General features: G+C 44.9%; 1 protein-coding gene across 5 annotated transcripts in view; it reads right to left on the reverse strand.

Annotated features, from left to right (window-relative positions):
* LOC144486874 (muscleblind-like protein 1) overlaps positions 1-15,964 on the reverse strand; it is a 337,261-nt gene extending 321,297 nt beyond the window's left edge. The window contains exons 1-2 of one of the 5 annotated variants that reach the window (XM_078205077.1): positions 15,867-15,964; positions 15,524-15,660 (exon numbers count right to left, since the gene is read on the reverse strand). The gene's annotated coding sequence lies outside the window, so the exon portion shown is untranslated. Of the gene's footprint in view, positions 1-15,523; positions 15,661-15,847 lie in introns of those variants that run through there. The other 4 variants (XM_078205065.1, XM_078205121.1, XM_078205042.1 and 1 more) reach the window with 4 other exon arrangements.
* Between the last annotated feature and the right edge of the window lie 8,754 nt (positions 15,965-24,718).

The raw sequence follows: 24,718 nt of genomic DNA on the forward strand, positions 1-24,718 counted from the left end.
ACAGGCTGATAATGGATGCACTTTCCATGGCCCTGAAATGGGATTAGAACCCAGGGGTGGGGACATTAGCAATGTGCCACCAGATCTCTCCCACAGGGAATACTGACAAAAAATTCAAATTGTTTCAGTGGAAAAGAGAAGTGAAGCTCGATGTTAGGGGCAGCCCGGTGGCACAGTGGTTAGCACTGCTGCCTCACAGCACCAGGGACCTGTGTTCAATTCCGGCCTTTGGTGACTGTCTGTGTGGAGTTTGCACATTCTCCTCATGTATGGGTTTCCTCCGGGTGCTCTGGTTTCCTCCCACAGTCCAAAAGACATACTGATTAGATGCATTGACCATACTCAATTCTCCCTCAGTTAACCCGAACAGGTGCTGGAGTGTGGTGACTAGGGGATTTTTACAGGAACTTCATTGCAGTGTTCATGTAAGCTTACTTGTGGCATTAATAAATAAACTAAACTAAACTAAAACTTGGCTATGTTAAATTGCCCCTTAGTGTCACAAGATATAGAACTTAGGGGAATTAGCGGGGTAAATATGTGGGGTAATGAGAATAGGACGTGGGTAAGATCCTTTGTCGGAGAGTCGGTGCAGATTCAATGGGCCAAATGGTCTCCTTCTGCACTGTAGGGATTCTCTGATTCTAGGTGAGAGATGGGACCTCGATTCTTCATTATATACAATTGGACCATGCTGGCCCTATTGTGGACATCAGCAATTATTCACAATCAATGACTGTGCACAATACTGAACCTGCTTTATTTGTTCCTCCTCAATTCCCAGTATGATGATCTACATGTTCTTTATTCTCATTTATGTGCCCAGCTACTTCTACATCTCATCCTTTCCCAGAACGCTAAAAATATAGAACTTGTTTCTCAGTGCAATTCTTTGAAATAAGTTCTACTGCTGGACACTGGAGGTGTGGCGGAGAGGAAGGTGAGAGGGGGTGGGGGGTTGGGCCGTTGTTAAATTACATCGGCCAAATCATTCAGTACCTTTCCATGGTTTAGAGGGTAAAGTGTAAATTTAACTATCTTCTGTTTAGCCATTTCAATGACTGCAGATGTAACATAATTTCATTCCTTGAAAGAATGCGACAGCGATGGGCTGCAGGCTAATTCCAAAATCCAAATCAACAGGGATCTGGGTGTATAGGTACAATAGTTCACTGAAAGTGGCAACGCAAGTGGAGAAGGTAGTCAAGAAGGCATGCGGCATGCTTGCCTTCATCGGCCGGGGCGTGGAGTTTTAAAATTGGCAAGTCATGTTGCAGGTTTATAGAACTAGTTAGGCCGCATTTGGAATATAGTGTTCAATTCTGGTCGCCGCACTACTAGAAGGATGTGGAGGCTTTGTAGAGGGTACAGAAAATATTTACTCGGGTGTTGCTTGGTATGGAGGGCATTAGCTATGAGGAGAGGTTGGAGAAACTTGGTTTGTTCTCACTGGAACGACGGAGGCTGAGGGGCGACCTGATAGACGGCTACAAGATTATGAAGGGCATGGACAGAGTGGATAGTCTGAAGCTTTTGCCCACGGTGGAAGAGTCAATTATGAGGGGGGATAGGCTTAAGGTGTGAGGGGCAAGGTTTAAAGGAGATGTATGAGGCAAGGTTTTTACACAGAGGGTGGGGGGTGCCTGGAACGCGCTGCGGGGGGAGGGAGTGGAAGCAGATACGATAGTGACTTTTAAGGGGCGTCTTGACAAATACATGAATAGGATGGGAATAGAGAGAAATGGCCCCCGGAAGGGTAGGGGGTTTTAGTTCAGATGGGCAGCATGGTCCGTGCAGGCTTGGAGGGCCGAAGGGCCGAAGGGCCTGTTCCTGTGTTGTAATTTTCTTTGTTCTTTGTTCTTTATCCTAACACATTTATAAAAAACTTCACTTTGCACGTGCCTATTCTCTTCGAGGCTGATAATATAACACATGTACATTTGATAACGTCACCAGAGAGTATCATTATCTCATCAAGAACGTAGCTTAGTGGACAGACATTACACCACCCATTCCTACCCCACTTAGAAAGCAGGAGAAAGTCTTAAGATCACTGGAGCTGTAGGAGCCAAGAATGAATGTTACACACAGATAACAGGAAAATAGATTCTTGAGCAGATTGGTGAGATGGTGATGTAGTGGTAACGTCATTGACCTAGTTAATCAAAGGCCTACGCCAATGCTCTGGGGTATGGGTTCAAATCCGAATGGACACTGTCACATCTTTCCACATTATACTCTAATTGATAGATCTTTGCCGACCAGGTTAACCTTTCTATGTCTCCTAGTTTCCTCTTCACAATTTACTTTCATGCCCAGCAAGTTAAGTCACCATTCCTTCTGTCCCTTCATCCAAATAATTTCATAGAATCATAGATATCATAGAATCTCTACAGAGCAGAAAGAGGCCATTCGGCCCATCGGGCCTGCATCGACAACAATCCTAGCCCAGGCCCTATCCCCACAAGTCCACTCATTTACCCTGCTAATACCTCTAATCAACACATCCCAGGACACTATGGGCAATTTAGCATGGCCAATCAACCTAACCCGCATATCATTGGATTTATATAAATTGTAAGAAGTTGAGGCCCCAGCACTGATCCCTGTGGTCCACCACTCGTCACATCCCAGATATGGCTATCCTTTATTCCCTGTTAATGAGCCAATCTTCTATCCATGCCAAAATGTTACCTCCTACACCACAAGCTTTTGGTGTCCACAATAATGTTTGAGATGGCACCTTATCAAATGCATTCATGAAATCCAAGTACAGCCACCAATTCCCCTTTATCCACAGCACGTGTGACTCCTTCAAAGAACTAGTGTCATCTCTACGTGGATCTGAGATGGAAATCATACAACCGGCGACAATTTGAAAATGTACTCCCCCAGTCCAAATGATCTCATCGAATATGTCATTCCCCAGGACATAGAATTATACAGAAGGAAGCAACTTTAACCCATCAGGTGAGATTTTCTGACCACGTTCGCCCAGAAAGCAGAAAATCCTGCCCAAGGTCAACAGACGTTTCCATGGTCCGCCCCATCACCCACTCCGATTCCCGTGGCAGGCAGACAGGAAAAATCCCCCCATCGTGTCTGAGTGTGCGCTTTGAAAGAGCAGTCACATTTGGTCCACCCCCCCCCCCCCACAATTTCCCCATCGCCTTGAAATTTGTGCCCTTGACGCAGTTAAAGGGGGGGATGCGAGGAAAAACGTTTTTGACCCAGAGGATGGTGACGATCTAGAATGCGCTGCCTGGACGGGGTGGTGGAGGTGGGTTGCCTCCTTTAAAAAGTACCTGGATGAGCACTTGACATGTCATAACATTCAGGGCTATGGGCCAAGTGCTGGCAGATGAGATTAGGTGGGATTTCAGGTGTTTCTAATGTGTTGGCACAGACTCGATGGGCTGAAGGGCCTCTTCTGCACTGTATGATTGTGTGATTCTATGATTATCCAATTGTCTTTTAAAAGTTGCTACCAAATCTGCTTCCACTGCCCTTTAAAGTAAAGTTAAAGTTTATTTATTAGCCATAAGTAGGCTTCCATTAACACTGCAATGAAGTTACTGTGAAAATCCCCTCGTCACCACTCTCCAGTGCCTGGCTGGGTACACCGAGGTGGAATTTAGCATGGCCAATGCACCGAACCAGACATTTCAGACCTTTCAGCCATTACACTTAAGAAGGAAAACAAATTTTCCACATCTCCCTCCTGACCTTTTTGGCAATTATTTTAAATCTGAGTCCTCTGGTAACTCCTAATCATTTATAAAATAAAGAAAACAGAAAATGCTGCAAATATCCAACAGGCCAGGCATCAGCTGTGGAGATAAATTGAGTTAATGGGCGGTATTTTACGGCCTCGCTTGACCCGAGACCGGAAGATTCCACCCGGGGTCAACGAACCTTTCCATGTTCCTCCCCTCACCCGCTCGGATTCCCGTGGCGGGCGGGGCGGTAGAATTCCGGCCAAGGTTTCAGCACAATGATGATCCTTTACCTTCCTTGTCTACTCGCGGAAATCCCCTCATAATTTTTAACACCTCCACTAAATCTCCCTTCAACTTTTCCCGCTCTCCAGTCTCCTCACATAACCAAAGTCCCTTATCCCCAGTACAATTCTAGTGAATCTCCTCTGACTTTATTGGTGCGCTTGAACTGAATGGCTTGCCAAGTCATTCTGGAGAACATTTGTAGGCCGGGTAAAGGTGGCAGATATCCCTCCCTGGGTTTTTAACGATGGTAAGAGTTTTAACAGCACCAGGTTAAAGTCCAACAGGTTTATTTGGTAGCAAATACCATTAGCTTTCGTAAATACCATCAGCTTTTTGACGATATTCAGTAATTTATGTTCATCGTTTAAATGCCAGATTTTTATCCAATTCAAATATCAATTTTCCCCCCCACCGCGGTGGGATTCAAACTCAGATCCTTGGAGCATTACCCTGGGTCCCTGGATATGGATCTGAGGTCATGTACCAACCAACTCAAAAACATCCTATTTCCTGCTGCCATCAGACTTTTGAATGGACTTACCTTGCATTCGGTTGATCTTTCTCTACACTCTAGCTATGACTGTAACACTGGATTCTGCACTCTCTCCTTTCCTTCTCTATGTACAGTATGCTTTTTTGTATAGCACGCAAGAAACAATACTTTTCACTGTACACTCATACATGTGACAATAATAAGTCAAATCAAATCAAATCAAATGCCACTGCACCACTGTGCCCTCCTTTCCAAAAGTCTGATGTCCAGAAATGGAGACAAAGCATGATTTTGGAAGCAATTTTGACTGATGTACTTTCAGGAGCATTCAACATGTTTGCCCGTCAGGTGTCTACAAGATTGTTGACAAAAAGGCGCTTGACACAACACAGATTTCTTCGACAATCTGTCACTTCACATGTGCCACATTGAATAAGGTCAGAATATCCCTGACATGTGCAGACTGCTACATTCTTTAAAACATGTTAAACATTTTCACTAATGGATTCTCGTCCCAGAAGAGACATGAGAGCAAAAATCTAATTATATCTCTCCTAAAGAATGTGGAAATGACCTTATTCTTAATCACCACCAATTCTGGCCCTTTCCCCCAAACTCTCAGCTTTATTACGTCAATTATCTGTTCTTCTCATGTTTGTGCTGTTGAAGGAATAATTATGAAATAATTAAGAAGAGGAAAGATTTCCATTTATGCAGCGCTATTACAAATTAGGGAGATATTTGCAGGGCTACGGGGAAAGAGTAGGGGAGAGAGGGGTTTATTAAACAGTTCATTCAAAAAGCTGGTACAGGCACGATAGGCTGAATGGCCTCTTTCTGTGCTGTATAACCCCATGATTCTATAAAAGGCCCATCTCGGATATCACTTACAGCATCATTAAGTTGTAACTGAATATATAACAAACCTGGTCACTCACTAAAATATAAGCTGCCGAGAGCTTTGCCAGCTCAATGGGCTGATTCACCCTGATGCTATGCTTCATTATGTGATCTGAAGTAGTGGTGATATTTAAAGTGGTCAGGTTTCTCTTCCATGTACCCACTGCCAAAGAAGTTTGCATGGTTAAAAAATATAAACTAAGAACTTCAGAAGGAAATATTAATGAGAAAAATAAAATTACAAAGGATTGTCAACGTAGTTAAAGCCATAGTTCCATTTACCACATGGAAACAGGCCCTTCGGCCCAACTTTTCCATACTGCCCTTTTTTTTAACCACTAAGCTCATCCCAATTGCCTGGCTTTGTCCCATATCCCTCTATACCCATCTTGCCCATGTAACTGTCTTTTTAAATGCTTTCTCGAAGACAAAATTGTCCCATCCACTGACTCTGTCTACACTTGCCGCTGCATCGGAAAAGCAGCCAACATAATTGAGGATCCCCACACATCCTGGACACTCTCCCTTCCACTTTCTTCCGTCGGGAAAAGGTAAAAAAATCCAAGGTCACGTACCAACCGACTCAATAACAGCTTCTTCGCTGCTGCCATCAGACTTTTGAATGGACCTACTTTGCACTAAGCTGATCTTTCTCTACGCCCCAGCTATGACTGTAACATTACGTTCCACACCCTCTCCTTTCCTTCTCCCCTATGTAATCTATGAATGGTATGCTTTGTATAGCACACAAGAAACAATAATCTTCACTGTATCCTGATATATGTGACAATAATAAAATTAAATAAATATTAAAATTGGTTCTTTTGGAAGGTAGTGACGTTGTGGTGTTATCATTGAACTAATAACCCAGAGAATCCAGGGCAAGATCTGTGGACCGGGGTTCAAATTCCAGCATGGCAGATGGTGAAATTTGAATTCCAATTAACAAATGAATTTGGAATTAGAGTTATAATGTTGATCATGAAACCATTGTGGATTGTCATGAAAATGTATTGCTTCAATTTTCTTCCCCTTTAGGGAAGAAAATTTGCCATCCTTATTTAAACATGACTCCACATCCACAGCAATGTGGTTGACTCTCAAATGCCCTCTGAAATGGAGGGCAGTTAGGGATGGGCAATAAGTGCTTGCCCAGCCAGCGACACCAACATCTCATAAATTAATTTAAAAATACTAAATAATCAAGGGGCAAATAAATAGAATAACGATCACCAGAGAAAAAGTAACAGGGAAACTAATGGAGCCAATACGTCCCCTGGATCTGATGGGTTGCATCCTAGATATTAAAGGTATTAGAGACAAGGAGAACATACAGGCTCCGCACAGATAATGACCCAAGCTGGGAATTGAACCCAGGTCCCTGGTGCTGTGAGGCAGCCGTGCTAACCACTATGTCGTTGTGCCGCCCCGAGTCAAAAACAGATCATTATAAAGGATGTAATAGCAGACCATTTAGAATGCAAAATATAATTTGATTTTGATTTGATTTATTATTGTCACATGTATTAACATACGGTGAAAAATATTGTTTCTTGCGCATTATACAGACAAAGCATACCTCCGTACATAGAGAAGGAAATGAAACAATGCAGAATCTAGTATTACAATCATAGCTATGGGTGCAGAGAAAGATCAACTTAAGGTAAGTCCATTCAAAAGTTTGATGGCAGCAGTGAAGAAGCTGTTATTGAGTCGGTTGGTACGTGTCCTCAGACTTTTGTATCTTTTTCCCGACGGAAGAAGGTGGAAGACTGTATGTCCGGGGTGCATGGGGTCCTTGACGATGCTGGCTACTTTTGCAAGGCAGCAGGAAGTGTAGACAGTGTCTATGAGTGGGAGGTTGGTTTGTGTGATGGACTGGGCTTCGTTCACGGCCCTTTGTAGTTTCTTGCGGTATATAATCAAGGAGAGTCAACATGGCTTCACGAAGGGACAAATTTGTTCGGGCAGCACGGTGGAACAGTGGTTAGCACTGCTGCCTCCTAGCGCCAGGGACTTGGGTTTGATTCCTGCCTTGGGTGACTGTGGGGAGTCTGCACGTTCGCCTCGTGTCTGCGTGTGTTTCCTCCAGGTACTCTTTTACAACTTTATGACGGAGGGATAAATGCTTCTGAAGTGTGGATAAGGACTATTTAAGTGTCATTAGCAGAAGTCTTAAAAATCCCCAGCCTTTTAAAAATGAAGGAAAAACAGACTGTATCTGTCAATCAGTGTAAAAGAGCTGACATCTTTTTCCCAAAGCTACATCATATGGAATTTATTGATTGAAATGCCATCTGATGGGAAATTTGGGAAATTACATTCGCCATCTGTTCTTGCAATAGACATCATTGTTGAGATTTCCCAAGATTACTGATGAGCCCATTATGATTACTTGGCTGAGTTTCACAAGCTCCAATACTACTTATCTCAGCAAGGCATCTAAATGCCCATTTTGCAGTTTTAAGAGTCCATTGAAGGATTTGGTACGTGTTAGTGAGTCAAAATTTATTTATTTTTACAACACATTTCATGACTAAGAGGTTTTTTTTTGCCCGTATAAATTGTGTATGAGTGAAGTCTCTCTAAGATTGTTGGAAATTTATATTTTCATCTCCACATGGCTGTGGAGGTCTGTCCATAGTGGATACTAGGTGAGTGGCTATGGAGGTGGCATAGAAGATATGGAAGCATAGGAGCATGGAGGATCTGAGAGGACATTGAGGTTGTGTGGCATAATTAAGGGCTAGAGGGCCTATCAGCCTAGGCTTTTCTACATTTGGGCTAAAGTCTTAGAGAACCAAGGTGGGCCTTCTAATCCTGCGGGAGGTGACAGGCTTGCCTCTATCTCGCCTCTGCCACTCCACTCCCACCAATACCCCCAGGAGCGGAATTTGTGTGTGTGGGGATCATTTCTATGGAGAACTATGTGCTGAGTCGAGAAGGGCGGCACGGTGGCACAGCGGTTAGCACTGCTGCCTCACAGCGCCAGGGACCCAGGTTCAATTCCTGGCTTGGGTCACTGTCTGTGCGGAGTCTGCACGTTCTCCCCCTGTCAGCGTGGGTTTCCTCCAGGTGCTCCGGTTTCCTCCCACAGTCCGAAAGACATGTTGGTTAGGTGCTAAATTCTCCCTCAGTTACATAGAAACATAGAAAACTACAGCACAAAACAGGCCCTTCGGCCCCACAAGTTGTGCCGAACATATCCCTACCTTTTCGGCCGACCTATAACCCTCCACCCTATTAAGTCCCATGTACTCATCCAGGAGTCTCTTAAAAGACCCTATTGAGTTTGCCTCCACCATCACTGACGGCAGCCGATTCCACTCGCCCACCACCCTCTGTGTGAAAAACTTCCCCCCAACATTTCCCCTGTACCTACCCCCCAGCACCTTAAACCTGTGTCCTCTCGTAGCAGCCATTTCCACCCTGGGAAAGAGCCTCTGAGAGTACACCCGATCTATGCCTCTCAACATCTTATACACCTCTATTAGGCTTCCTCTCATCCTACGTCTCTCCAAGGAGAAAAGACCGAGCTCCTTCAGCCTATCCTCATAAGGCATGCCACTCAATCCAGGCAACATCCTTGTAAATCTCCTCTGCACCCTTTCAAACTTTTCCACATCCTTCCTGTTACGAGGCGACCAGAACTGAGCACAGTACTCCAAGTGGGGTCTGACGAGGCATCATTGTCCCCAGACTCCTAAACTCAATCTCTCGATTGATAAAGGCCAGCACACCATACACCTTCTTAACCACCTCCTCCACCTGCGGAGCCGATTGTAGAGTCCTATGGACCCGGACCCCAAGGTCCTTCTGATCCTCTACAGTACTAAGAATCTTTCCCTTTATATTGTACTCCTACATCCCATTCGACCTGCTAAAATGGACCACTACGCATTTATCTGGGTTGAAGTCCATCTGCCACTTCTCCGCCCAGTCTTGCATCCTATCTATGTCCCTCTGTAACTTTTGACATCCCTCCAGACAATCCACAACCCCACCAACCTTTGTGTCGTCGGCAAACTTACCAACATATCCCTCCACTTCCTCGTCCAGGTCATTTATGAAAATGACAAACAGCAAGGGTCCCAGAACAGATCCCTGGGGCACACCACTGGTGACCGACCTCCAATTAGAAAAAGACCCATCCATACACACTCTCTGCCTCCTTTGGGCAAGCCAGTTCTGGATCCACAGGGCAACAGCCCCTTGGATCCCATTCCCTCTCACTTTTTCGAGAAGCCTTGCATGGTGGACCTTATCGAACGCCTTGCTAAAATCCATATAAACCACATCTACCACTTTCCCTTCGTCAATGTGTTTAGTCACATTTTCGAAGAACTCCACCAGGCTCGTAAGGCACGATCTGCCTTTGACAAAGCCATGCTGAGTATTCTTGAGCATACTAAACCTCTCTAAATGCTCATAAATCTTGTCCCTCAGGATCTTCTCCATCAGCTTACCAACCACTGAGGTTAGACTCACCGGTCGGTAATTTCCTGGGCTATCCCTATTCCCCTTCTTGAAAATAGGAACCACGTCCGCAATCCTCCAATCCTCCGGCACCTCTCCCGTCTCCATCGACGACGCAAAGATCATCACCAGAAGCTCTGCAACCTCTTCCCTTGCCTCCCACAGTAACCTCAGTTGTACCCGAACAGGCACCGGAGTGTGGTGACTAAGGGATTTTCACAGTAACTTCATTGCAGTGGTAATGTAAGTTTACTTGTGACACGAATAAATAAACTTTAAAAAGCTTTCCTGATTCAACCTTCCTGTCTCAACGGTGAAAATCCTGCCCAGTGTCTGCCCTTTGTTTAATACATGCAGAAGATCACTCGGCACCATTTAAAGAAGAGATGGGAATGTTGGCCTAGTGCGCTGATAAACAGTTATCTTTCAAACAATATCTAAAACAGATCATCTCATTATTTATTTCATTGTAGCTGGTCGCAGCTCACCGCGCACAGAATGCTGTCACATTTCCTATTTTGCAAGTGACCACACTTCATAAACATCTAATTGGTTGTAAAATGCTTCTGGGGTGCGTTGAGGTCAAGAAAGGCGTGAAATAAGTGCAAGGCTTTCTTTTTATTTACTCCCCATCGGTATCCAAGTAATGTGCAATTTTGGTCTCCTTTTCTGAGGAAGGATGTCCTTGCCTATAGAGGGAGCGCAGCGAAGGTTTACCCGGCTGATTCCTGGGATGGCAGGTCTGTCACATGAGGAGAGACTAAGTTGGTTAGGATTATATTCACTGGAGTTTAGAATAGTGAGAGAAACGTATAAAATTCGAACAGGGTTAGACAGGGTAGATTCAGAAAGAATGTTCCCAATGCGGGGGAGTCCAGAACTAGGGGACATAGTTTGAGCACAGTTTGAAACCTTTTCGGACTGAGGTGATATCTTCACCCAGAGGGTGGTGAATGTGTGGAATTCATTACCACAGAATGTAATTGAGGCCAAAACATTGTCTGATTTCAAAAATAAATTAGATGTAGCTCTTGGGGCAAGAGGGATCAAGGGATATCGAGGGGAGGGGGGATGAGGATATTGAATTTGATGATTAGCCATAATCAAGATGAATGGTGAAGCAGGCTCGAAGGGCTGAATGGCCTCCTCCTGCTTCTGGTTTCTATGCTTCTATGTTATGGTCAAAGGCTAGATTTATAACCAGAAATGAGGAGTAAATTAATTCTAATGGAAAATCAAATTGGTGCAACACAATTCATAGCCTGGTTGACAGAGAGTGAACTGGCGGTGAAGATATTCTTGCCCCAGAGACATCCCAAAGCAGGATTTGGTGCAGTATGAGAAGTTCGAAAATCTCCCTTTTGCTCTCAAGTGTGTAACCTTACTTCTCGCAGGGGGAGTTCCAGATTCCACTACCCTTTGTGTGAAGTAATGCTTCCTAGCATCACCGCTGACTGGCCGAGGCTGACCGGTCTGGCTCCAATTTTAAAATGATGTCCGCTTCATTTTAAATTCCCCCTACCAAAGGAAATAGTTTCCCTCCATCGAATCTGCCAACTCCTCTGAAGCATCTTAAACTTCCCAATCAGAGCATCCCTGAATCATCCAAACTCAAGGGAATAAAGATCTGGGGGCGGGATTCTCCAATCCGGTCTGTGGCCGCCCCGCTGCCGGTGAGAATGGAGAATGTGGTGTGCCAGCCAAAACTCCATCCACTTGCAGCGGCACTGGAGAATCTCAGGCACGAGTGAGGATGGAGCTGACCTCATAACTGATTGAAAAGCTTATCCTCCGATCTCCACAGAATCCCTACAGAGCAGAAAGAAGGCATACGGCCCATCGAGTCTGCACCGACTCTCTGAAAGAGCATCTTACCCAGGCCCATCTCCTATCACCCCCCCACCCCCTGCCCTATCCCCATAGACCCATGCATTTACCATGGTCAATCCACCTAACCTGCACACTTTTGGACTCTAAGGTGGCACTTTAGCATGGCCAATCCACCTGGGAATTCATTGGGAGTTGGGCAAATGGTTTGCACTTTCCAATGTCGTGAAGTTTCTTTTCCCCACCTCACCCCCATTGGCTTCTCATTTTTATGCCTGAACAGTCCTCTTTTGTGTTGAAGCTCTGGCATTCTATTGGACGGCAAGGTGGCACAATGGTTAGCACTGCTGCCTCATAGCACCAGGGATCTGTGTTCGATTCCCAGCTTGGGTCACTGTCTGTGCAGAATCTGCACGTTCTCCCCATGTCTGCGTGGGTTTCCTCCTGGTGCTCCAGTTTCCTCCCACAGCCTGAAAGATGTGCCGGTTAGGTACATTGGCCGTGCTAAATTCTCCCTCAGTGTACCCGAAAAGGCGCCGGAGTGTGGCGACTAGGAGATTTTCACAGTAACTTCATTGTAGTGTTAATGTAAGCCTACTTGTGACACGAATAAAATAAACTTTAAAACTTCTCAATTAGTAACATCCAGTGATAATGACCTGACTGATTTTACGAAGCATCCTTGCTGGCCAGTGCGGAATGAATGCTGCGTTCATTTTTACTCAGTCTGTTATAGAGTGTGGAGAACAACAACTGGAGAAGAGAGGACTCTTGTAAAGTGTCATGCTTGAAATTTCCTTTGCAAAGCTTTATTATCCATGTAGTAAGTTCCATTCACCCATCACCCCCTGTGTTTGCTCGCCGACATTAGCTCCTGGACTGGTGACTCTTGAATTTTAAACTTGCCATATTCCTACTTCTCCTCCCGACCTGTCCCTCCCTCTAATCCCAACATCTATCTGTGTAACCTCCTCCAGCTTTATAATCCTCTAAGATCTCTGCGCCCCTCAAATTCTGACCTCTAGCCTATCTTTGCCCCACCATTGGTGGTTAGGCTTCAGCTGCCCAGTGCCTGAGCTCTGGAATTCCTTCTCTAAATCTCTCGGCCTTTCTCTCATCCTTTTCTCCTTAAAACTCTTGTGCTTGGCCAAACTTTTGTTTTCTAAAGTTTATTTTATTAGTGTCATAAGTAAGCTTACATTAAAACTGTAGTGAAGTTACTGTGAAAATCTCCTAGTCGCCACATTCTGGTGCCTGTTCGGGTACACTGAGGGAGAATTTAGCACAGCCAATGCACTTAACCAGCATGTCTTTCAGACTGGAAAGGAAACCAGTGCACCCAGAGAAACCCACGCAGACATGGGGAGAATGTGCAGACTCCACACAGACATTGACCCAAGGCCGGAATTGAACCTGGGGCCCTGGCGCTGTGAGGTAGCAGTGCTAACAACTGTGCCACCGTGTCGCCAATTAGATATAGCTCTTGGGGCTTACGGGATCAAGGCAAATGGGGGGAAGGCGGGATCAGAGTATTGAATTTGATGACCAACCTTAATCAAAATGAATGGTGGCGCAGGCTCAAAGGGCTGAATGGCCTACTCCTGCTTCTATTTTCTATGTTTCTATGTAACGGAGACTTGCGTCTGCAAGGAATGGCTGCAATGGCAATGCAATGAGACTTGCGCGCTGCAGGTTACTGCTGGAAAATTAGTATAAGAACTCACATGGTTTGCAGATCAGACGCCCCATCATGAAGCTGCATTGCTGGGTCTGTAAAACAGTGGGAGGGCCATGGCCAATGGTGGGGGTGTGGGGGAAGTGGGGGTGCTGTTGGCATTGGGGTGGTTTGGGGAGGGCAGCTGTCACTGCTGGGATACAGGCTCTGCGATAAGTGCACAGGGGCAGGATCAGTTGCTGAGCTGTCCCGCCAACTCTATCAAAATTTCCCCTTCCTGTCCTGCCTCAACTCCACTGCTCTGTGGGGCTGGGAAAATTCACACCAGATGGTCTGCTAATCAAACCCACTGGGTTGCCTTTAACTAGCGCAATTGATCTTGTTCGAAGAAGATCATTACCATCATTTTGGCTGCTAAAATTATGACCCAATTCCCTATTTGTCACGACAGCTTCATGTACAAAGTGAAGCAACGCCACTTTCACAGAGTTGGGACATGATTACACCACCAGTGGTGTCCACATATTGCAGGGTCTTTTTCGGAGATCATTTTTGCCAAATGACAGCAGCCTGCGAAGGGGGAAGTAGAAAAGCAGAAACAGTGTTTCAAAATACTGAAAGGAAAATGTGTGTTTGAGGTAACTCGGACGAGCTTCAATGGAATCTGGTATTCCGCTTTCTTCTCACAGTGGTAGTGAAAGTTCAAAAGTAAAAACTAAAAACTAAAGATTTACTGTTGGACTTGTAGATGGTAATGAAGTCAGAGTTTATTTCAGGCCTACTTTGCCAGCCACAACCTCACGTGCATTAACAATGCAGAGGGAAAGCTAAATGGCCGAAGGCTGAATGTTGAACAGGACAAACTTCCACTGCCAACAGTGGGTGGTAGTTGCGGCCATTTTGGACTGCCCTGTTACTCCAGTTCCTGGCAAGAGCCACATCCCTTTTGAGCAAGGATTTTGAGCAAGGATTTATCCAACTAAAGTATGATTTCCTCCCCATTGTATTCTTGTCTGCTTGGGATAAAGCCCAACATCCCATTACCCTTTCTGATTGTTTTTTGTACATGCCTGCTAGCTTTTAATAAGAATATAGGAATTTTGTGTAGTTGTGCTGTCAAATTTGCTCCTGTATATTTCATTGATGAGGTCACAAAGAGGGTTGTTGAGGCTAATATAGTTGATTTGGTGTCAATGTAAGAGGTTCACGGTCCGATGTCCCCTAACTGGGGCAGCACGGTGGCACAATGGTTAGCACTGATGCTTCACAGTGCCAGGGACCTGGGTTCGATTCCTGGCGTGGGTCACTGACTGTGTGAAGTTTGCACATTCTCCCCCGTGTCTTTGCACATTCTCCCCCGTGTCTGTGTGGGTTTCCTCGAGGTGCTCTGGTTTCCTCCCACATTCTGAAAGACGTGCTGGTTAGGTGCATTGGCCCAAACAAGCGCCGGACTGTGACGACTAGGGGAATTTCACAGTAACTTCATTGCAGTGTTAGTGTAAGCCTTACTTGTGACTAATGAATAAACTTTTAACTTTTTGCCCCTCTTTGGAGAGGGTGACAGCCATCTTTTAATGGGGAACCGTCACCATTGGTGGAAACATTTGTTGAGTAAAATGGGACTCAGTGACAACCCATTGGAACACCAGCACTTCACAGCAATTCCATTGGTCCATGTAGATGGCGCTACCCTATGAAATAGCAATGGCTCGCCCGCCCCCACTGCCATCACCAATACCACCCCCTCCTCACCTCCCCCCACTCCTCCCCCCCCACTCCTGCAACCCCCCCCCACCACCCCGCAAACATATGCAGGCGACATTTGTCTTTCAACCTGGACAAAAAGACAGAGAGCAAACTCCCCTTCCTGATCATTCGATTAGAGGGCACCCCGGTTAAATCAACACAGGCAGTGGTTAACTTTCCAACTGGTCGATAGACTTCTGCTCATTATGAAAGCTTCCTTTAAATTATTAACGCGGCAATGAGTGTTAGCGCAATTACATCAATCAGTGCGCTGCTTTAGTCAAGATACTGCCTCCCAAATACGTTGAGGAAAAAAAAATTGCGGCCCTTGTTCAAGTAAATTATAAAACTTCACAAAACGAGAAGTAAGTGGAAGGCGGACTTGTGTAATTTAACTCTTACCCGATTTGTCTTTTCCTGATGTCGATGCCTCTTGGCTCAAGACATTGAACAGCGCGGGAGACGTTGGGGTCTGTGAATACCGTCCACTCCCCGGAATAGGGACTTCCTTTTGGAGTGCTCGGGTGAAGATGGCTTCGCTGTAAGGGGGAAGGAGTGAGAGACTTCAGTTAACTGCTCTTCAAACCCCTACAAACAACAAATAAACCATTCAGAAACCCTTTGCCGGTTGCCATGACAACACGACAGTTTCGAATGTATCTTTCATTTTGACAGCCTGACTTTCGGCTGTGTACAGGTTTGCGGGGGATCATAAAATGTACAAACCGCTTATGGCGGCACCCACAGTTATTGGAAACCCACAAACGCCAATGGAATTGCATTAAAACTCCCAACTTCTCGACTTTAATGTTTTAAACCAACTTGAACATGCCACATTACTTCAACCAATCAAGGGGCACGTTGCATGTGACCTTATTGCTAATCTGATTGCTGCATCTGGTCTTGCAAGAAACAAACCCAAGACTTCTTCCTGGAATATGAGCAGTGGTTTCTACCCACAGGCTCCCAAGCTGTTTCCTTTGACAAGCTGCTCAGTATGCTGCTGTGAGATAAGGTTGTGCAAAAAGGAACGGACGCAGTACTTATCTAGCTCCTATCTCCGCATGCAGATACAGCAAATACACCCTGCACTGCAGGTGCAACAGTGCTAACACACTCCAGCAAATGTGTGAAAGTGATGAGATTCAATATCACACATGTGTGTGCACGCACACACACACACACACACACGCACATACACACACACACACACACGCACACACACACGCACATGCACACACACACAAGGAGTTGGTTTGCAGGTGCAGCAGGTAATTAAGAAGGCAAATGGAATTTTGTCCTTCATTGCTCGAGGGATGGAGTTTAAAAACAGCGAGGCTATGTTGCAGCTGTATAAGGTGCTGGTGAGGCCACACCTGGAGTACTGTGTACAGATTTGGTCTCCTTACTTGAGAAAGGATATACTGGCACTGGAGGGGGTGCAGAGATGGTTCACTAGGGTTGAGACTGAGTAGACTGGGGCTATACTCATTGGAATTCAGAAGAATGAGGGGAGATCTTATAGAGACATATAAGATTAAGAAGGGAATAGATAAGATAGAAGCAGGGAAGTTGTTTCCACTGGCGGGTGAAACTAGAACTCGGGGGCATGGCCTCAAAATAAGGGGAAGCAGATTTAGGACTGAGTTGAGGAGGAACTTCTTCACACAAAGGGTTGTGAATCTGTGGAATTCCCTGCCCAGTGAAGCAGTTCAGGCTACCTTATTGAATGTTTTAAAGGCAAGGATAGATAAATTTTTGAACAGTAAAGGAATTAAGGGTTATGGTGAGCGGGCGGGTAAGTGGAGCTGAGTCCACAGAAAGATCAGCCATGATCTTATTGAAGGGCGGAGCAGGCTCGAGGGGCCAGATGGCCTACTCCTGCTCCCAGTTCTTATGTTCTTGTACACACAAACACATACACACACGCACACACACACACATTAACAGACTCTCACAACACACTCTTTTACACACACACACACACATATGCACACACATATGCACACACACACTAACACAAACACATGCATAGATGCACACGCAGACACAAACTCACACACACACACACACACACGCACACGCACACAGGAACACATACACCCACACACACTAACACAAACATGCACACACCCACTAACACAAAAACACATATGCACAAACAGACACACATATACACATGCACGGACACACACATGAACAGATACACACACACACACAATTACATGCCTAAACAAACCCCCACCTCACACACACACACACACACTCACACAAATATTAGCATTGCTGACAAGGAAGAGATCTGTTTGAAGGGCTTGTTGAATGACACTGCATTCAGTTGGGTTTATGTCACTCTACACCCTGGCGCAGTGGCTATCGCTCTGAACTCTGAGCCAGAAGGTTGTTGGTTCAGAGTTCCTGAGATGAAAAATCTCGACATTCGATTCTAGTTCAGTGTTGAAGGAGCGCTGAACTGTGGGAGGTGATTTATTTTGGCTAAGGTATAAAACCGGAGCCCAGTCCTCTCTCTCAGAAGGATGTAAAAGATTCCATGGCTCTATGGAACTGGAATAAGTTCATTAGCCTTTTGAGCCATTCAACGGGATAATGGCTGTTCTGCGACCTAACTGCATATACCTGCCTTTGCTTCATAATCCTTTAATATCTTCAGTTAACAATAAACAATTCATTTAATTTCTAGAATGAACAACTGATCTAGCATCAATTACCACTCATGGAAGAGAGTTCCAAACTTCTCCCTTCCTTTGGGTGTAGAAATGATTCTGAAATCATTTCTGAAAGGTCTCACTTTACACTCGGCCCCGATCATGTGCTTTCCCAACCAATGGAAATAGTTGCTCTTTATCTCCCATTAAAATCTCAAAAACCTCAATCAAATCACCCTCTATCCTACGAAGGGACCACAGTCTTAATTATAAATTTTCTCCTCATCATTTAACCCTTGGAGGCCATGTGTATTTTTGGTAAATTTACACAGCACTCCAAGGTCAATATATCCTTTCGAAGATGTTGGGCAGAACCTTCCGGCTGTTCACACCGGTGGGATTTTTTTGGCCCCGCTGCAGTGAACGGAAGTTTGGTTGAGCGCCAAATTCTCCACCCTCGCTTGCAGCAGCGGGGCGTGAACGACTGGTAAGACCGTGTCCGAGACGCTTAAACGACTGACAACAGTCCAGTTGTGATGTAATCAGGCCTTTGCACAGCTGAAATGACTCCCACCGCCTTTGTATTCTATATAATGGACAACAATCTACTCGTCTTTTTGGATCTCTGTACTTGGGCCCTCAATTCTCCGAACGAACCTCCGCTTTCTCTAGAATTTTGCCATTTAAGAAGTACCCTGTTCTAACTTCTTAAAGTCTAAAGTGAACAGCTGCCCTTTTTCCAAGGTTGTCAACCACTCGGCACAGTTTTGTCCATTAGATTATCTTTTTGTCATGTTACCCATTGATTCATATTGCTTTTAATGCCACTTATCATTATGTCATCAGCAAATTTGGAGATGTTGAGTCCCCAGCATAGATCCTTGTGGAAAACCCTCCAATTAGATAATCGGCCCATAATCGCGAGTCTCGACCTCCTTCCACACAGCCAATTTCTTCAATTTGCCTTCAATTTGACCTTAGCTAATTGTCTCTTATGTGAGATCTTATCAAATGCCTTCTGGAAATCCATATGAATAGCACCCACAAACATTTCCCTGTTAGTAAGTTAATCACCTCTTCAAAACAAATTTCATCAGGTTTGCCTGGCATGACCTACACTTTGCAAATCCTGAATCGATGTGCAGTCACACCTTTTCTGTAATTAAAGACTCAAGTCATTCCCAGACAATGGATTTAAGGCTTACTGGTCCATAATACCCTGACTTAAAAAGCGTTTAGACAGTTACATGGGTAAGATGGGTGTAGAGGGATATGGGCCAAATGCGGGCAATTGGGACTAGCTTTGGGGGTTTAAAAAAAAGGGTGGCATGGACAAGTTGGGCCGAAGGGCCTGTTTCCATGCTGTAAACCTTTATGACTCTCTGACTCTATGACTTCCCACCCTCATCTTTCATGCATGCAGGGAGTGACAGGCACAGTTTTCCAATCGAAAGAAAGTTTCACAAGTTGAGGGTACCATAGGAGATTATAATTAGAACTTAAGAACTAGGAGCAGGAGTAGGCCATCTGGCCCCTCGAGCTGCTCCGCCATTCAATAAGATCATGGCTGAGCTTTTCATGGACTCAGCTCCACTTACCCATCTGCTCACCATAACCCTTAATTCCTTTACTGTTCAAAAATGTATCTATCCTTGCCTTGAAAACAGTCAATGAGGTAGCCTCAACTGCTTCACTGGGCAGGGAATTCCACAGATTCACAACCCTTTGTGTGAAGAAGTTCCTCCTCAACTCAGTCCTAAATCTGCTCCCCCTTATTTTGAGGCTATGCCCCCTAGTTCTAGTTTCACCCGCCAGTGGAAAAACTTCCCTGCTTCTATCTTATCTATTCCCTTCCTAATCTTATATGTTTCTATAAGATCTCCTCTTATTCTTCTGAATTCCAATCAGTATAGCCCCAGTCTACTCAGTCCCTCCTCATAAGCCAACCTTCTCAACTCTGGAATCAACATAGTGAATCTCCCCAGCACCCCCTCCAGTGCCATCTTGTATCTTCTCATCCACTTCCTTTAAAACCTTGCTGTGGAAAGAAAAGCATAAAGAAAAAAGTGGTATACATAAGGTCCAGGCAGCTAAAAACAGATGAAGCACTGGAGGAATACAGAGAAAGTAGAAAAAAACTCAAACAGGGAGTTAGAAGGGCAAGAAGGGGTCATGAAATGTCCTTGGCAGACAGGATTAAGGAGAATCCCAAGGCATTTTATACATATGTTAGGAACAAGAGGGTTGTCAGAGAAAGAGTCGGACCTCTCAAGAACAAAGGAGGGGAATTATGCTTAGAACCCAAGGAAGTAGGTGAGATCCTACTTTGCATCAGTATTCACAAAGGAGAGGGACATGTTGATTGGTAGTGTCTCAGAGGGATGTTTAGACCCGTTAGAACAAATAGCAATTACAAGGAAGGAAGTGTTAGGCGTTTTAGGAAGCATTAAGGTAGACAAATCCCCAGATGGCATCTGTCCTAGATTACTGAGAGAGACAAATAATGAAATTGCTGGGCCTCTAACAGAAATCTTTGTTTCTTCATTGGACACAGGTGAGGTCCCAGAGGATTGGAGGATAGCAAATGTGGTCCCGTTATTTAAGAAGGGTAGCAAGGATAACCCGGGTAATTATAGGCCAGTGAGCTTGACATCCGTGGTAGGGAAATTGTTGGACAAGATTCTTAGAGATAGGATCTATATACATCTAGAACTGAATAGTCTCATTCACGATAGACAACATGGTTTTGTATGAGGGAGGTCATGCCTCACAAATTTGGTTGAGTTTTTTGAGGAGGTGACAAAAATGATTGATGAGGGAAGGGCCATGGATGTTGTTGACATGGATTTTAGTAAAGCATTTGACAAGGTCCCTCATGGCAGGCTGGTGCAAAAGGTTTAATCTCACGGGATCAAAGGTGAACGAGCTAGATGGGTACAGAACTGGCTTGGCCATAGAAGACAGAGGGTAGCAGTGGAGGGGTCTTTTTCTGATTGGAAGTCTGTGACTAGTGGTGTTCCACAGGGCTCTGTACTGGGAACTCTGCTGTTTGTGATATATATAAATAATTTGGAAGAAGATGTAGCTGGTCTGATTAGTAAGTTTGCGGACGACACAAAGATTGCTGGAGTAGCGGATAGTGATGAACATTGTCAGAGAATACAGCAGGATATAGGTAGGCTGGAAAATTGGGCGGAGAAAAGGCAGATGGAATTTAATCCAGATAAATGCAAAGTGATACATTTTGGTAGATCTAATGCAGGGGGGAGCTATACAATAAATGGCAGAACCATCAGGAGTATAGACACCCAGAGGGACCTGGGTGTACAAGTCCACAGATCCTTAAAAGTGGCAGCACAGGTGGAAAAGGTGGTGAAGAAGGCATATGGCATGTTTGCCTTTATTGGACGGGGCATAGAGTATAAAAGTTGGCATATGATGTTGCAGTTATATAGAACGTTGGTTAGGCCACATTTGGAATACTGCATCCAGTTCTGGTCGCCACACTACCAGAAGGACGTGGAGGCTTTGGAGAGAGTGCAGAAAAAGTCTACCAGGATGTTGCCTGGTATGGAAGATATTAGCTATGAGGTGAGATTGAGTAAACTAGGGTTGTTCTCCCTGGAAAGACGGAGGTTGAGGGGCAACCTAACAGAAGTTTATAAAATTATGAAGGTGACCAGTTGGAAGCTTTTTCCCAGGTCAGAAATGACAAACACAAGGGGTCACAAGTTCAAGGTAAAGGGGGCAAGGTTCAATACAGATATGCAGGGGACGTATTTTACACAGAGGGTGGTGGGGGCCTGGAAGGTTCAAACAAGGTGGTTGAGGCAGACACGCTAGGATCATTTAAGACTTATCTAGACAGCCACATGAACAGACTGGGAATAGAGGGATACAAATGGATGGTCCAGTTAGGAACACATGCGGTGCAGGCTTGGAGGGCCGAAGGGCCTGTTCCTATGCTGTATTGTTCTTTGTTCTTTATAAGAGTTCACCCCTGAGTGCTAATTCTCCTCTGAGTTCTAAATTGCTAAAGAAAACTGATTTTAAGCAACCGGAAGGTCAGGGTCGATTTGGGATATCCCAAAATGTTTTAAAGCCAATGAAGTACTTTAGAACTACAGTGTCTGTAATGTAGGGAAACATGACAGCCAACTCACACAGAGTAGGTTTCTCAAACAGCAATGTGGCATTTTCTTTTTCATTAATTTATTGCCCATCCCTGAATCATGTTAGGCCAGACCAGGTAAGGACAACAGATTTCCTTCCCTAAAGGACATTAGTGAACCAGATGGGTTTTTATGACAATCAGAAATGGTTTGTGGTCATCATTAGACTTTATAATTCCAGATTTTCATTGAATTCAAATTTCACTATCTGCCATGGTGGGATTTGAACCCGGGTCCCCAGAACATTATCCTGGGTCTCTGGATTACTAGTCCAGCAACAGTACCATTATGCCACTGCCTCCCCTTATTGTGCAGGCAATCTGTTTTCGTGACTTTGATACGTATTAGGCCAGCATACCAGGAGAACCGTTCTTCTTGAAGTAATGATGTGGTATCTACTACACAAACTTGAGAGGGCAGACAGGATCATAGTTTAATGTCCCATCTCAAAGGCAGTATTACTCCTTCAACATTAACATGGAAGTACCAGTCCCATCATCTTGACTGGGAATTGAACCTACAACCTTTATAAATCATATACCTGAGTGCTATCCACTACGCCACGGCTCCTGCAATCCAGTAAGAATATTTCTGCAGTAATCTGCCCTTGCAGAGATCCTTGACTTAAAAAGTAATGATAGCCAATATTCTTCTTGTAGACTGAATATAGTTTCACGATACAATGCCGCACTCAGATCAGATTGGCCAATATCAAGTACAGATAAGATTTTACAGACAACAGCAACTAGCATATTGATTAACAATTATATAGAAATATGAAGCACAAAATATTTGAAGAGGTCTTAAGAATTCGACATTAGACATTTATGCATGTAATCAGAGTAATATAGTAATCATGGGGCATTTTAATCTTCATAGAGACTGAGTCATCCAAATTTTCACTCGCAATGCAGAGGATGAGTTCAGAGAAAGATTGCATTCTTGATCAGCATGTCAACGAACCAATGGCATCAGCCCCCTCCACCCCCCCTTAATCACCGACATCAGGGCATTGCACCCCTCCCACCCCACCCCCCACCACACACACACAATGGGAATCCCCGCTATGGGTCTGCCTACTGGCCTGACCCATTGCCCTGCCCCTTAGCAGTATCAGGTTGGCAGTGCCAGGGTGCCAGGAGGCAGTGCCAGGGCACTGCCTAACCATGCCGCTGACCAGTCAGCAACTACATTGGTCTCTGTGCCCCCCGGTTTAGTCACCTTGACTGCTGCAGAGCTCGAGTGATTCCCACTGGCGTTACGTCACACTGGCGGATGGGAATATTTGACATTCCCAGTAGAGTTTGATTTGATTTGATTTACTATCGTCACATGTACGAACATACAGTGAAAAGTATTGTTTCTTGCGCACTATTCAGACAAAGCATATAGAGAAGGAAATGAGAGGGTGCAGAATGTAGTGTTACAGTCATAGCTAGGGTGTAGAGAAAGATCAACTTAATGCAAGGTAAGTCCATTCAAAAGTCTGACAGCAGCAGGGAAGAAGTTGTTCTTGAGTTGGTTGGTACGTGACCTCAGACTTTTGTATCTTTTTCCCGAAGGAAGAAGGTGGAAGAGAGAATGTCCGGGGTGCATGGGGTCCTTAATTATGCTGGCTGTTTTTCCGAGGCAGCGGGAAGTGTAGACAGTCAATGGATTGTAGACTGATGGGAAGCTGCTCCTTCACTCCAAAAGCTCGTGATTCCAAATAAACCTACTGGACTTTAACCTGGTGTTGTGAGACTTCTAACTGTGCCTACCCCAGTCCAAAGCCAGCATCTCCACATCATGGCTACCATTAACACCGCAAACCACTGGCTCAAAGTGAAGAGGATTTCCAAGGAGATCGCGCATATCGAGCTCTACTCACCTGATGAAGGGGCAGCGCTCCGAAACTCATGGTTCCAAATAAACCTGTTGGACTTTAACCAGATGTTGTGAGACTTCCAAATATTCCCAGTAGATACAGCCTTAAGCTGCTTAATCAGATGTCAATTAATTTAAATTAATTGAGGGTTGCATCAGGTTTGGCAATTCGCGATCCTCCCAGAACTGTACGCCAGGTGTGGTCTCACAGCGACATTTCATTACTGCAGTAAGTCTAATTTACTCTTATACCTCAAACCCTTTGTAATAAAGGTGAACATAAGATTCACTTTCCCAATTGCTTGTTGCACCTTTTTGTGATTTGTATCAAAGGATACCTGTGTCCGTCTGAATGCCAACATTTCCTAGTCTCTCACAATAAATGCTTTTTCAAAATCCACATATACCACATCCAATTGTCCCACCTTATCCATCTTATGAGTCATATCCTCCCCTGTGCTCAGATTCAATTGTCGATGAGCAGGCTCCTAAATGTTTGTGACCAGTTCGAACTGGCCTCGGGAGCTAAGGTAACCACGACAAGAGCGAGGCCATGTTCCTCGCTGAATCGATTCTTTGTCCCCTTCAATGTACACTAGGGGTTTTACCACTGTTACCTCAAGGTGCTGGGGATATGGTCCGGAGTGGCTGTGGCGTGTGCCAAAAACTGTGAGGAGTGTATTGCCAAGATAAAGCAGAAACTGGGTATGTGGGAACAAAGCTCCCTCATCACTGTGGGAAAAAATCAGGTCATCAACTGTGAGGCACCCTCGGGGTTTGCTGGACATGGTGCCGGTCTGGCCCAGACCCCCAGCCACAGCAGTCACCCAAGCCACCTTCAAATTCATCTGGTGATCCAAGATGGATCATGTCTGGAGAGACAACATGAACAA

The sequence above is a fragment of the Mustelus asterias genome, chromosome 3, assembly GCF_964213995.1.
Source record: "Mustelus asterias chromosome 3, sMusAst1.hap1.1, whole genome shotgun sequence".
In the NCBI taxonomy this organism is placed as follows: Eukaryota; Metazoa; Chordata; class Chondrichthyes; order Carcharhiniformes; family Triakidae; genus Mustelus; species Mustelus asterias.